This window comes from Thunnus maccoyii, chromosome 4, assembly GCF_910596095.1.
Source record: "Thunnus maccoyii chromosome 4, fThuMac1.1, whole genome shotgun sequence".
NCBI lineage: Eukaryota > Metazoa > Chordata > Actinopteri > Scombriformes > Scombridae > Thunnus > Thunnus maccoyii.
The window spans coordinates 4,213,934-4,229,356 of NC_056536.1; the positions used below are offsets into that span (position 1 = coordinate 4,213,934).

A 15,423-nucleotide genomic window follows, 5' to 3' on the forward strand; every position below is an offset into this window, starting at 1 on the left:
AAGCCACACCATTTGAAGGGATAGTTCATATTTTTTTCAAGTGGGGTTGTATTGTGTTGTGGGGGAGGTACTTATCCAAAATAAGATACATTTTGCTGCTAGCCCCATCCACAGCAGTACATTGCTTAGCTTCTGTGTCGGTACTCCTGTCTGCTTCTCCAAACTGGGGGTGTGCCGACCCATATTTACTGCAGGTATTACACTGACTAAAATCCAAACTATCCCATTTTAGATGTGTCTTACCAGTTTTGATTAAAGAATATTCAGAGCCCTAAGTTGTGACTTAATATATTCAGAGCCTTAAGTCATCTTTCATTACAGGCAACCCCCATGTAGGCAAACCCTAATTAATTGGCATAGGTCGATAAAACTTTAAGCAGCATGAACTTAGTATAAACTTACAGCAGGCCACAAAAACTGTTAATCTTTTTAAATGACAGTAATGAAGTTGATATTGGTGCAAAAAATTTGATCAGAACATAACTAAAGGAAAACAAACTTTTGAACCATGAAGGTTGAAATGTTGTAAAACTGATTTAAGTCCTCTGCTATAGTATCTGGATATCAATCATTTATGCAACTTCCTAAAATTGAATTAAAGCGAATATATTCATTTTGGTGTGTTACATCATTAGATGCCCAGCTGTCATAGGCTTATAATACACCTTTTAGTCAAAACAACTGCATCATGCACAGTATAACACTGTTTCACATACAAATACAATAAACAATCAGCATTCAAAATGCATTTTTTTAGTTTTTGGATTGTTAACAAATTAATTTTCCTGGGTTGGTTTGAGGACCTGTTATAGAGTGAGCCTTTTGGACAGTAGAACTAAGTTCATATGCTTGGATGCTTGCCCCCAAAGGCATATGTGAAGATGGAGGAAAGGGTATTGTTATGCTTAGGATTATCAACCTTCTCTTTGACAGCCTTCGGTGGACATTTTGCCCATGAGCAAACTGACAAAAAACTATTTGTAACTTGATGATTCAGATTCTGATACTGCTTTGACCCGTTATCCAGCAAGTTACTGCAAACATGTGTAGGCTGCACTGTCTAGAGTGGCTATGTTTCTGCTGCAACCACTCCAGTGTGAGTGGTTCAGACCTGTAATTTATGTAGCTTTGGCATAAGACAGAGAATGGCTGAGCCTCTTGTACTCTGAAAACAAAATTAATTTTTACTGTTTTTTATTCCAGGCAACCATGTGAGACATGGTAAGTAATTTCTAATCCTTTCTTAATCCACTAGGGATGTTAATTATTAAAATGGTTGTGGCTTAATGCAGTTGGGTCATCTTTTTATGATTATAAAAACAATAATTATCAGTTCAACATCACATATTTGTGTTATTCTAATGATGAATGCATTTCATATTTATAACATAGATCTGTCAGGTAGCAAACATCATCAAGTAATGTTCATACAGTCCTCCATATCATAGTCATGAAAGCAGACCATCATCAGTGAATCAAAACAAAGATACAGGTCTACAACAAACCTTACATTTATTTCACTATCAGTTGAAATATATAATTAAATTAGATACAGTCAACATAACTGGAGACCACTCTCCACCTTTTCAAATCCTGTTTTGAAATTAGGAGTTATACATTGAAGGAACTAGGATATTTTGAAGCAAATTTTTAGATGGTTAAGAATGGTGCAAGGGAATTGTTGATTAAGGATATGCACTCAAAACAATACAGTAGGAACCTACTCAGCTGTTTGATTTATGTCTATAGTGTCATAATTTGGTTCTCTTACAGAATGAGATCAAACAATTTAAGCTGCCATAAGTGAGACCATTAAACACGGTACATGGGAAACAAATGACAGACCTTAATATATAGAGTAGTGAACACCAGGGACACCCACTCGCCAAATACACAAATAATCAGGCTAATCTAGGAGACTTATGATATCCACTGGTTCTTGTGTGCAGAACCCATTCAGTCTCCTCTCTGCTGCCTGGGTCTGGTCCACCTTCCCACTGTGTTTGCATGGGAGTAAAAATCCAGCTGCTCAACGATGGCTGATGGACAATCTTAAATTTTAAATACTGTAAAAACTAAATTTGAATAGATTAGGTTGTAAAGAGGAAAACATTAATGACAGAATAGGGGGAATCACTAAATGGCAAAATTAGGGGTCAATTGTATGATGTTTCATTGATGGATCCTACTTTTACATACTATAATGCCTTGAGTGTTGACATTTTTAAAATAATTTCTCTTTGGTTAATCTTTGTTTAACAGCAAACGAATATGGAAGCCTACATGGGAGCCACGGCCAGTCCTGGGATTTCCTGCGGTGTAGCCAGTTCATTGTTCTCGTTCATCATTCTGTTTTTTTTTTGGGGGGGGGTGGGCATTTAAATACATCTTTGAATAAACAATTGAATTGATTCTTTTTCATGTTATTATTGTTGATGAAATTATTGTTGAAAGAATATACTAGACTTTTCCGTCTACTCATACACTCAGTAGTATGGTAGATAATTGAAATTGATTCCACATTCCATCTTCATACATGAAAGAACTATTCATCTGGTTCTGTTTTCTTTATAAATATGTAGCTTGCCATGATCATTGCACTCAACAACAGAAATAGTCGATACATACTGTCGCTACCTGTCAGTCTGTTTACAACTAACACCTTTACAGCTGAATGACATCAGAATTCAAGAGATAGCCAAGATATGAGCTGAATAGCATGGCAGAATGCCATTTCTTTATTTTTCATTCCAGTCAAATACATTTAATTGAAAATGCACATTTAATTTTCACACAGGCTTCACTGAAGTCCTCTCACACCAGAGGGGTCATTACCTCTGCGTCACTCGAGGAGGCGCTGTTCTCTCCGGTGCTGGCTATGACTATTGACTGAATATGAAGTCTATGGGTATGATGAGTAAGTGAATGATTAGGACTTGAGATAGGCAACAGGTGTGGCTGCATTCCCTTTGGATGGGCAATATGAATAATAGAACACTGAATTGTGTCAAAGCCTTCTCGTTGATGTTTTATTACTGTACGCTGTATGTTATGGGCTGTGTTACCACCAAATCTGTCCGGGCAACCAAATCTGTCTTCTGTCGTAGTGATGTCAGTAACGTAAGCTACATTTTGATGCTTAGCAACCACAAGTTACCTTGCTTACGAGTCACGTTATTTTAGTCTTAATTAATAAATTACTTGACTGCATTCATTGCAGGTTGGCTTCAAAGGGCAATAAGGAGGCCCTGTAAACACCGCGGAAACTTCTATGTCAGCTTTCCGTGTCATTTCCCTAGCCTCCCGAACCTAGTTTACCCTAAAAACAATACAATTCACGGCAGCTGCCTTTACACAGCGTCGTTATGGTAACACGTTTGCTGAGATTTGGAGTGAAAGCCATTTATTCATCTTTAAATCAGTACATTACTGAAGTGCACCATTAAGCTGGTAAATCTTCATCTGGGTTTGTGTAAATGACACTTTACATAGAACTTATTAGCTTGCAGGCCTAAACCTCACCACAACGTCCCGTTCCTATCACTGTAACCAAGAACCAATCACCTAAGGAGTTGTTAAGAATATTGTCTTCATATTTCCTCAATATGCGTGCATGTCTCAGAAAATTAAATTATGGCCATTGCATTCAAACAAGCACATACGACAACTGGGGGACTGTGAACAAAAATGTTTCTTATTGTTACATTCTCAAAATATGTGGTGTTTAATAAAATATATGATTTATGTTATTTCATAACCAGAAAATGGCTATTATATAGCCTACCATCATTCTATTCCCTCAAAATGCCAAAAGGTGCCACAAGGGGTTAAAACACTATAACGTTGATATACACGTATGTAGAAACGTTGATAAGAAATGTATTTTTCACTCAGAAACGTTGACATTCAACATATCCGTGGTTTGCAGAAACGCCAACGTTTTATCCTGGCAACTGGGTTGGTCCACACCTGTGTGCTCTCATTCTGGCATGTATGGTTGTGAAGAAATAGTATTCCGAGGCTAGTTGAACTCTTGACCTTTGTTTCTATCTGAGGGTTGTTCACTATACTGTAAGATATTTTCAGATCCTGTGCAACAGTATTTAAGGACTGGCTGAGTGCCAACTTGTTAGACAAAGAAAAGATAGCTAGGTGGTATGTATCTTTATCTCTCAGAAATGTGATGCATTGTACTTCTGATTGTATTATTTGATTAAATTATTTCATAACCTGATAATGCTCTCTTTCTGTGTTTATTGAATGGTCAAGCAATTCACTGACCACTGACTGCTTGCTGAGACGCTTGCCTTTCTGGCCTAGCTTCGCCAAGGCATATTTTGACTTTTCTCACCAGTCCATCTCTGTTAGTGGTGGTCTCTGTTACTCCATCCAAGTGCTGCTCATTCCTAGTTAGCCCATCATCTCTCTCCATCATTATGCCACTGATTTGCAGGTTTATCCTCGGAGTGTGCCAGTGTTGCCTGGTAGCACTGTTGGCAAGATATTCCTTCTGCCAGCAGCTCCAGAATTACTCTGCAAGGTTCTGAACATCGCGCTACCTTTTCTGAGCACACAAATCATCCCTAACAAACTTGCCAGGTGGAGGTGGAGCTGTGACAGACTTCATAGTGAGTAAATGATTAGGGGTGAGTGGTTCAAGGCTATTGGGATCATTGAGATTGTCAACAGTGAGTGGACAACTGTTAACTATTGCCATCACTTCATAGAAGAAGGTCTGGAGGGAAGCATCATCTAGCCTCCAGAAGAGAGTGACAGTGTGGAGCGAAGGATACTTCCAACTGTCCTGATCTGTCGCTCCCACACAACGCCTATATGACTTGAATGGGGAGCATTCATGCTGAAGTACACTGCTTTTTGGCGAGAAAGGCAGTCAGTCGGTCTTTATCAACATCCTTGAGAACTTCTGTTATTTTGTTGTTGGCTCACACAAAGTTGCTTCCTTGGTCACATTTGATCTGATGAACTGCACTGCCTATGGTGATGAAACAGCACAGACCACTGATTAAGACATCTGTTGACATATTGTCAAGCATTTCAATATGTACGGCATGAGAGCATCTTTTGTGCTCCTTCTGTCCTTGCTTGAGGAAAAACAGACCAAAGCAGGTTCATTCCACAGTATGTGAATGGTGGTGATGAATCCACATACTCTGAAGGAAGGTCAGCCATCCTTAGCTCTTCTATGGGTCTTCTGAGCCTCCTGCAATTCATACATTGGTGAATATGAGATGCTACCACTCGGTTGATCCCAGGGATCCAGTAGCCATTTGCCCTGACTTCATTAATAGTGAGGCCCTTTCCTTGGTGTTTGACCTTGTCATGGAAATGAGCAATTATCATTTTCGTGATGTGGTGTTATTTCTGAATGATCTCAGGGTGCTTAACTGTGTTGGGAAGAGATGAGAGACAAAGTCTCCCGCCCACCTTGAACACACCACCTTCACCTAGGAAGGCACTGAGATGATACAGTTTACTATGGGATGGTAATTTAGCTGCTTTGCATAGTAACTTAAGCTCCTCTTGATGAACCTGTTCCTGCAGATCTTTGATGATGATGTGTTTTGCATTCTTTCATTCCAGCACTGTGGTGAGACCATTAGCTTTGTCTTTTTTGCTGATTTGTCAGACAATATGTGCAACAGCTCTGGTAGCCCGGGGCATGATGCAAGATTAGACAGATGGTTTACAAGGGCTACTTGCTCTGTGGTTCTTGTGTTAAATTCTTGAACCTTTCTGACTTCTGGGTCTCCAAGGGATAACTCTGAGATCACTTCTGTGAAGGGAAATATTTCCCTCTCCCATAAGAACTTGAGTCCTGTGAACCAGTTAAATGACAGCAGTTCACTGACAGCCAGACCTCTGGAGCTGTGGTCCACAGGATTCTCATCAGTCGAGAATATCTCCATTGTTGAGGGTTGTGCTGAGATGTATTTTCTGCATCCTGTTAGACACAAACATGTGGTAATTTCACACTTCATTGTTGATGTACCCTAAAACCACCTTGGAGTCTGTCTGGAAGAATTCTTCAGCATCAGAATATCCAAGTTCTTACATGAGCATATTACTGAGACAACTGCAGCTGTTAGTTCCAACCTGAGAATGGTTGTGACCTTTGTGGTGGCAAACCAGACATTCCACTGACAAGAGAACAATGACCATTTCGGTCTTCATTCCTGAGTGTCAGGTATGAACACGAACCATATCCACTTGTGTTGGCGTCAGACAAATGGTGTAACTCTGTTTTGGTAAGCCTTCCAAAGTCACTAAGTACATAACTTTGGGCTGTGTTCACCTTCTCCAAATTGATGAGATCATTTTTCCAACTTTCCCACCTTGGTCAAAGCTCATCTGACAGGGGATCATCCCAACCTGTGCTATGCCTGCACATTTCCTGAAGCACTCTCTTCCCCTCCAGTAGGTATGGAGCTACAAAGCCTAAAGGATCATACAAGGAGGCAATTATAAACAGTATGCCACAGTGAGTTGCAAGCTGGTCTTTGAGGTTGGTACTGAACCTGAAGCAGTTGTACTCTATGAGCCACTGAATCCCTAGCACTCATTCTACTGTCAGGTCATCAAATGTGAGGTCAAAGTTCTTGATATCAGTTGCATATTCAGAGGGTGGTATGCTTTTCAGAACAGCTCTGTCATTAGAGATGAACTTATGCAATTGTAAACCACCCATGGCACATAGTTCTCGGGCCTCTTGTACAAGCTGAACAGCTTCTTCTTTGCTTTCTATGATTGTGACCCCATTATCATCTTTCCTTAAAGGGCAAGACCATTTCATATGGCCATGACCATTTTTCCTTATACCCTCGTTCAGCTTGTTTAGGAAAAGGATATCATCTTTAGACACTGTCTTGCCATCTTCACTGACATCCTTTAAGTCAACTTTGCAGTGCAAATAGTTTCTGCTGGGGTTATCAGAAGTCCGATCTCACAATCCTGCAGTGGAGAAATCTCACCTGATATCATGGGGAGATTATTCCATTGATTGGCTGTTTCACGGATGGGAATGTGGTCACGGTTTACTGGTATGCAGTCCTTGGGGTAGACAGGAGGTAGATCAATATGGATGATGGAGATGGATGATGCGAAGCCCACAGACCCTTTCACTCTTCATGGTCGTGTCCCTAGACATTTTCTCTGCTTGTAGAGCATTATTCACTCCCTCGTCGAATACAGTGTCACTCTGAGTGTCAAGCAGGGTGAGACTAGTCTTTCCATTCATTTTTCTTTGAAGACACCCACACTGGCACAATCATGGAGCCACTGGCAGATGGTCTTTCTCTGGCTACATTGAGTGATAGTGCAGTTGGTGTCTCATTCAGATTGCCTTGAGTTGACATTGCTGGAGGTTCAGGGGTTCCCCTTTTCACAAAATTATCATCATGGAGACACATGGGGTGTTTTTCTTTGCAAGTATCACAGGAGTGACTATGATGACAGTCCTTTGCACTGTGGCCAGGTTTCATGCATCCATAACAGAGTTTATTCTCTGTCAGATATTTCCATCACTCATCCAAAGACTTGGACATGAACTTGGAGCAGGCATGGACCCGATGCTTGGTGTCCTGGCAAAACATACACATAGGCCTTGTACTTCCCTTGGTTTGCTTTTTATTTTCACTGTCTGTAGCTGCTTAAGTAGTGAGAACACTAGCTCTGTTCCTTTTTGTGTCCCTGAGATTCAGTGGAGGCTGGTCCATAGAGGCAGAGAAGGGTGCTCCCCCTCTATTTTTTGAGAGGCAAAAGGGAGATCAAAACATAAAATATAATATTTGGTTGAAATAAACATTACCAAATCTCAGTATTATTTGTAAAATATCTTTCTCTCTTCTTTGGAAAAAAATCCATTATTGAAATTCTGATTAAAATGCTTCGATAGCGACACCTGGAGGGCAGGAGGAGGTGGGGGACACACGGAGGATGGGCTCCTGCTGTCCTCCTTAGGGTGGGATCATTCTAATCTATGATGGGCCAAGACACATAAAATGACGCTCCAAGAGAGGATGTCCTCCCTAACCAGTCAACAATCATATTGACATAGCAATGATAGTTTCCAGATTTCATATTCAGTTCTGTACCACTGTAACATACGTGAGTGTGACAAACTGCCAAGAGTGCCGGTAAGATATAGATAAATTGGTAGAGTAGCATAATAGAAAATAAATTATACCACAAATTGTGAATTATATTTTTAAACACATCAGTAAAACCTTACATCTTATTTAGGTCCTTTCAACAATCAAATTTCCTTTTTTCAGATTTAGAGGTTACATTTAACTTCTTTTATTGAGCAGCAGATAGCTGCTTTCATTAGCCAATGCAACAGTTGGCTTGTAGCAGCCCTGAAGGGCTGTTAAGGACTGTTGTTTAAGCTAACGAGAGAATGGATTTGGACTGGGCGGTGCAGCAGCAACAGGACGCTGCTGGGGACCAGCTGGAGAGAGAACCAACTGGAGACACAACCGAGAGTGTTAGCTTGTTTGTCATTGTTGCTAATGACAGCTGACTGGTTAACCAGCAGCCACAAAGTTCTGTTAACTAACAAAGAAAGAAAGAAGAAGACACCAGATAACATGAGTCAGATACAGCTTCTCTCTCTCTGTCTCTTTGGTCGCTAATTTCATCTCTGACGGTTAAATGTCTCTCTGTGGCTGTTGTGTGAATTTATCTCCTACACAAGAATGCAGCAGAGATTATCAATCAATCAATCAATAATTTTTTATTTATATAGCGCCATATCACAACAGAAGTCATCTCAAGGCACTTTTCACATAGAGCAGGTCAAGACCGTACTCTTTGATTTACAGAGACCCAGCAATTCCCCCATGAGCAAGCACTTGGCGACAGCGGTAAGGAAAAACTCCCCTTTAACGGGTAGAAACCTCAAGCAGACCCCAGCTCTTGGTGGGCGGCCATCTGCTTTGACCGGTTGGGTTGAGAGAGAGAAAGAGAGAGGGAAAGGGGGAGGGGGGACAGGAGAGCAACAATCACAACAACAACAACAAGCATAAGCATCAATAGACAGGGAAGGATGCCATCAGGACTGTGAAGGACCGCGAAGGCTTGGCCCGGGACCCAGGTTTTCCTGTGAGATGAGAAAGCACAAAAAACTCCGGGGAAGAAGCAAAGTTAGTGACATGCATTGATGTTACATGAATGCATACAGATGGAGAGGAGGAGGAGGAGAGAGGAGCTCAGTGCATCATGGGAAGTCCCCCAGCAGTCTAGGCCTATAGCAGCATAACTAAGGGCTGATCCACGGCGAGCCTGGCCGGCCCTAACTATAAGCTTTATCAAAAAGGAAAGTTTAAAGCCTACTCTTAAACATAGAGAGGGTGTCTACACCCCGGACTGAATCTGGTAGATGGTTCCATAGAAGAGGAGCCTGATAGCTGAAGGCTCTGCCTCCCATTCTACTTTTAAAGACTGTAGGGACCACCAGTAAGCCTGCATACTGGGAGCGCAGTGTTCTAGTGGGATAATACGGTATTATGAGCTCTTCAAGATATGATGGTGCCTGACTATTAAGGGCTTTGTAAGTTAGGAGAAGGATTTTAAATTCTATTCTAGATTTTACAGGAAGCCAATGTAGCAAAGCTAAAATGGGAGAAATGTGATCTCTTTTTCTAGTTTTAGTCAGTACAAGTGCAGCTGCATTCTGGACCAGCTGGAGAGTCTTTAGAGGCTTGTTAGGGCAGCCTGATAATAAGGAATTGCAATAATCCAGCCTAGAAGTAACAAATGCGTGAATTAGTTTTTCTGCATCTTTTAGGGACAGGATGTGCCTGATTTTTGTGATATTACGTAAGTGGAAAAAGGCAGTCCTTGAAATTTGATTTATGTGGGAGTTAAAGGACATATCCTGATCAAAGATAACTCCCAGATTCCTTACGGTGATGCTGGAGGCCAGGGTACTGCCATCCAGAGTAGCTATATCATTAGATAATGTGTTTCTAAGGTGTTTAGGGCCAAGCACAATAACTTCAGTTTTATCTGAATTTAGTAGCAGAAAATTGGAGGTCATCCAGGTCTTTATGTCGTTAAGGCATGCTTGGAGTTTGTTAAACTGATTGGGTTCATCTGGCTTCATTGATAAATATAATTGGGTGTCATCTGCGTAACAATGAAAATTTATGGAGTGTTTCCTAATAATATTACCTAAAGGAAGCATATATAAAGTGAATAGAATTGGTCCAAGTACAGAACCTTGTGGAACTCCATTTCTAACTTTTGCCTTCACGGAGGATTCATCATTAACATGTACAAACTGAAATCGGTCTGGTAAATAGGATTTAAACCAGCTTAATGCCGTTCCTTTAATGCCAATTAAATGTTCCAGTCTCTGCAAAAGGATTTGATGGTCAATTGTGTCGAATGCAGCACTAAGATCTAACAGGACAAGTATAGAGAGAAATCCTTTGTCTGATGCAGTCAGGAGGTCATTTGTGACTTTCACCAGTGCTGTCTCTGTGCTATCATGCGCTCTAAATCCTGACTGAAAATCCTCAAACAAACTATTGTTATGTAGAAAGTCACATAACTGACTAGCAACTGCATTGTCAAGGATCTTGGATAGAAATGGAAGATTAGATATAGGTCTATAGTTGGCTAAGAAGTGCTAACTAAGGGTAAGACTTCCTTAAGCAGCCTAATTGGGATGGGGTCTAAGAGACAGGTTGATAGTTTGGATGAAGAAATCGTTGAAGTTAATTAAGAAAGGTCAACTGGAGAATAACAGTCCAAATATGTCAGGTTTCACAGCTGCCTCTAAAAGTTTCTGGATATATCGGTGCCTGTTGAGGACAGAAGGTGTTGAATTTTGTCTCTAATAGTTAGAATTTTATCATTAAAGAAGGTCATGAAGTCATTACTACTGAGAGCCATTGGAATACATGGATCAATAGACTTATGACTCTTTGTCAGCTTGGCCAAAGTACTGAAAAGACACCTAGCTCTGTTTTCATTCTCCTCTATTAATGATGAGTAATAGGCAGCTCTGGCGTTACAGAGGGCCTTCCTACATGTTTTAAGACTATCTTGCCAGGCTAAGCGAGATTCTTCTAGTTTGGTGGAAAGCCAAATCCTTTCCAATTTTCACGAAGTTTGCTTTAATTTGTGGGTTTGGGAGTTAAACCATGGAGCTAACCTCTTATGTTTTATTATCTTCCTCTTTAAGGGGGTGATGGAGTCAAGTGTTATTCGCAGTGAGCCTGCGGCACTATCAACAAGATTATCAATTTGGGAGGGACGAAACTTAGCATGGGAGTCCTCTGTAGTATTGAGACATAGCACTGAGTTCAATGCTGATGGAATTGCTTCCTTAAATTTAGCTACAGCTAAATTTCAGATAGACATCTAGTGAAGACATTTTTGTCTAATGGCGTGTAATCCAGTAATAGGAATTCAAAAGTTGTCACGTAATGGTCTGATAAAATATGATTTTGTGGAAAAACTATCAAATGTTCAATTTTGATGCCGTAAGTCAGCACAAGATCGAGGGTGTGATTAAGACAGTGAGTGGGTTTATTTACACTCTGAGAGAAGCCAATTGAGTCTAATAATGAGAGAAACGCAGTGCTAAGCCTATCATTATCGACATCCACATGAATATTGAAATCACCTACTATAATTACTTTATCTATACTAAGGACTAAGTTTGATAAAAACTCTGAAACTCTGAGAATTCAGATAAGAATTCAGAGTTTGAGCCAGGAGGACGGTACACTATAACAAATGTAATTGGCTGTAAAGTTTTCCAGGTTGGGTGAGATATATTAAGAATGAGGCTTTTGAATGAGTTGTAATTAAATTTAGGTCTAGGGTTGATAATAGGGCTTGAGTTGATGATGGCTGCGACTCCACCTCCTCAGCCAGTATCTCGAGGAATGTGAGTATTAATATGACTTTAACGATTTTAAAAGCTTGTTATAAAAAAATCTTCATCTGAAAAAGTAACTAAAGCTGTCAAATAAATGTAGTGGAGTAGAAAATACAATATTTCCCTCTGAAATATAGTGGAGTGGAAGTATAAAGTAGCAAAAAATGGAAATACTCAAGAAAAGTACAGGTGCCAGGATTTAACCAATACCTAGACTCTCTGCCAGTCAGCTAGAATTGAATGGAACCCTTGGATGAGAGGCAAAATCTCTTCAAGTATCTACAACGAAAAAGTCCAGTTGCCCTCGATTCAACCCTCCTTGGATAACCATGACCTGGATGACTGAGAATCTTCACAGACATACCTCAACATTGTACTTAATTTGAGTAAATGTTCTTAGTTACTCTCCACCACTGTTGAGACATACATTAAACATTTTCCACATACTGCTCATATATTAAAATACTTAATAATTACATAGTTATGTCATTTGTTCTCCCTTGCTCTCCAGCTATCTTCTTTAGTTGTCTCCTCATATCTCTGCCTGTCCTCTAACAAGCTCCATGAGCGACTAAGCACCCATTACTTTGCTAACTGGCTCCTCATAAGCCCAGCACAGCAGACACATGCTGATAGTTTATAACACTCTGCCAGCCAGGGTAGGGGGTCTGTGTGTGTGTTTGTGCAAATGTGTGTGTTATCGCAACCTACGGCAAAAATCCTCCTCACACTTTCTCCTCTCCTCTCCTCTTTCTTTAACTCTCTGTCCCTGTTAAATGCACCTATGAGCATTACTGTTGTGGGTTTCTTGAAGGTGGATGTTTTCCTTTGGCTGAATGTCAGAAACATACCTGTCAACATTGGACTTTGAAAATAAGGGAGATTTTCCACCCACCTGAAATTTTACATTATGAAAAGGGTTTCCCCTCTTGGCTCCAGAGATGTAATCACCAAGTGCCTTTACTGCCTGCCCTTTATGTCAAACTGACCAAGCCTGCTGGTTGACATCATTTTCCCCACCATGAACAACACTAAAGTCCACCCTACACACCTTGCAAAATGCACAATTCCAAACATGCTTTTTGACAGGAATGGGGAAATATTTTCACAGAGATTTTCAGTTTGTTTTGCTGGTGCCTCACCTATTATATAAAAGTACACAGTTACTGAGGTCAACAACCTTTTAACAGCTTAAGAAAATTGTGTTAATAGAATTGTTACCTGTAAGATCTGTAAGTCCTTTTATAGCCGGTTTCAATCTTGTGCTTTGGCTTTTGTTAGTGGGGATGCCCTTAAGTTTATATTTGGATAACAGATTGAAAGAAAAGGTTTAAGGAGGAAAGAGAAACACATAAAAGTAGCCTAGGTATTGGGTGATGGAGAGACACAAACAAATTCAAAGCAGGAAAAGTGGTAACTTATAGCTATAGATGAATTTCTGTTCTGGTAAATATTTTTAAAGGCACAATCTTGAATCAGTTGCACCTTCTTCCTTCTTAAATCAGTTTTTTACTCTCTCCTTGTTTTTCTTTTATCAGCATTATAGATAGATAGATAGATAGATAGATAGATAGATAGATAGATATTACTTTATTGATTACATCCTACAATTCTTCCTCACTTTTGTCTTCCCTCTCCTAATTTCTTCACGCACTCTGAAAATGTAAAAACCCTTCCTTTTAAAAGTCTGAGTGAGCATGAAGCAGAACTTTAACTTGTATGGTGTTAATTACAGTAATTGTGGACAAACAACACACAGTGGGAATGCATGAGTGGTCAAGCTATCAAAACTATTAAGCTACATTAACATTATGGTCATGTAAGAGTTTTTGCTACTTACTTTGTTGTATTTTGTCTAGCAGATTATTATTTGATGCCGCACATCAGTAGCGTTGCCGGAAATATTTGGGTGTGGCTGTGGGATATAATGTGCGCAAGAACAAGAGTGATCTGTAGATCTGTAGCAGTTGTAGAATGGTCGCTCACAGGGTGAAGAATACCAGTAACACCGGGAATCAGGATCTGCACGTTTATTCTATGGGAGCAGCACGGAGCACAGTCAGTACACAGACACACAGTGGCAGGCTCTCTCTCAATCCCCAGCACAAAAGCTGTCCAACTATTTTGTATTAAAATAAACATAACAAAATACTACTATAAATATGTGCACACTACAAAAATGTATGCCCTCACAGTAGTCACACATGTATCTACAACAGTAGTTACAATTAAAACAAAACAAAAGTAATAACTGATTGAAATTAATATCCACTGAAACAAAATTCTCTACTAGATGCCTCACCCTCTAGTTTATATGCAACATAGCATCTCTTCAGAACAAAAAAAATAAAAATACACATTAAATAAAAAGCTTATTTGCATGTTGTAAGGCTCCTCATTCAATGCAGTCCTTTCATAAAAATACACAGAATATAAAAATAACAATGTAACACCATAACGCACCTATGGGAGCAGCACGGAGCACAGTCAGTACATAGACATACAGTGGCAGGCTCTCTCTCAATCCCCTGCAGTGAGTCAGAAAATATGCAAATGAGGGACAATCTCTGACAGATTTAACATAAGCAACGGCCACTTTTGTCAACCAAAACCAGCGAAAAACTCGTTAGCATTGATCTGTCGTTATATTTACACACAATTTAAACCAGAATACATGACTTTTAACCACACTAGCTTAGCCAAGGGGAAGAGAGCATCACAACACATCTTACCAGCACAAAAGCTATCCAACTTTTGCCGGGAGTTTGCGGCTACGTCACTCATGTGTCTTTTGTGTGTCATTAATTAAAGCCCCCCTGCTACAACAGGTAACCCGGAACTATGAAGATACACTCACTCATTCAATACATTATATTCAATACGCAGAAATTTACTTCATGGCAGAGAACATTGCATAGATTTTGAGAATGTTCACCAAAAATTAAAAAATAGAAAATAGAAATAAAATGAACAGTGAATTGACTCAGCTACAGATCAACCATAACAGCTCTTTTATTCTTATTTTACAATCTCATTAAAACATTATGCAGAGTATTTGCCTACTATACATTGTATCCATAGCAGAATACTGCTTTTGTTTACTATTGCTTAGCAACGTGATAGCTTCAAGAAATTAGGTGGTGGAGGTGAGCTGCAACATCATTTATTCATTTAATGCTGCAAAGATTTCCCCAACATTATAGCACAACTGTTGCATAAAAGCAATGTGAAACTTGAAGTTGTGGCAACTGCAGTGGTCTATTCACTGAGCATCTGCAGCATTGAACATGCAACAACATCACATCAGATTTTCTAATAGTAAGGGTAACCACACAAGTTTTTTAGGCTAAACCTATAAGCTATTTGCACAAGCATCATGTATCCAACAATATAGCACAGTGTGAGATCAACAAAGTTTGGCTTCATTTATAAGTTATCATTACATTCACAGTCCCTCAGCCAAGAACACAATAGGCTGCACCAGCAGGTTCCATTTCAAGAATTACTGCTAC

General features: G+C 39.8%; 1 protein-coding gene across 1 annotated transcript in view; it reads left to right on the plus strand.

Annotated features, from left to right (window-relative positions):
* LOC121896068 (melanoma-associated antigen E1-like) overlaps positions 1 to 2,340 on the plus strand; it is a 29,446-nt gene extending 27,106 nt beyond the window's left edge. The window contains exons 7-8 of the mRNA XM_042409702.1: positions 1,204 to 1,221; positions 2,263 to 2,340. The gene's annotated coding sequence lies outside the window, so the exon portion shown is untranslated. The remainder of the gene's footprint in view (positions 1 to 1,203; positions 1,222 to 2,262) is intronic.
* The last annotated feature ends 13,083 nt before the right edge of the window (positions 2,341 to 15,423 follow it).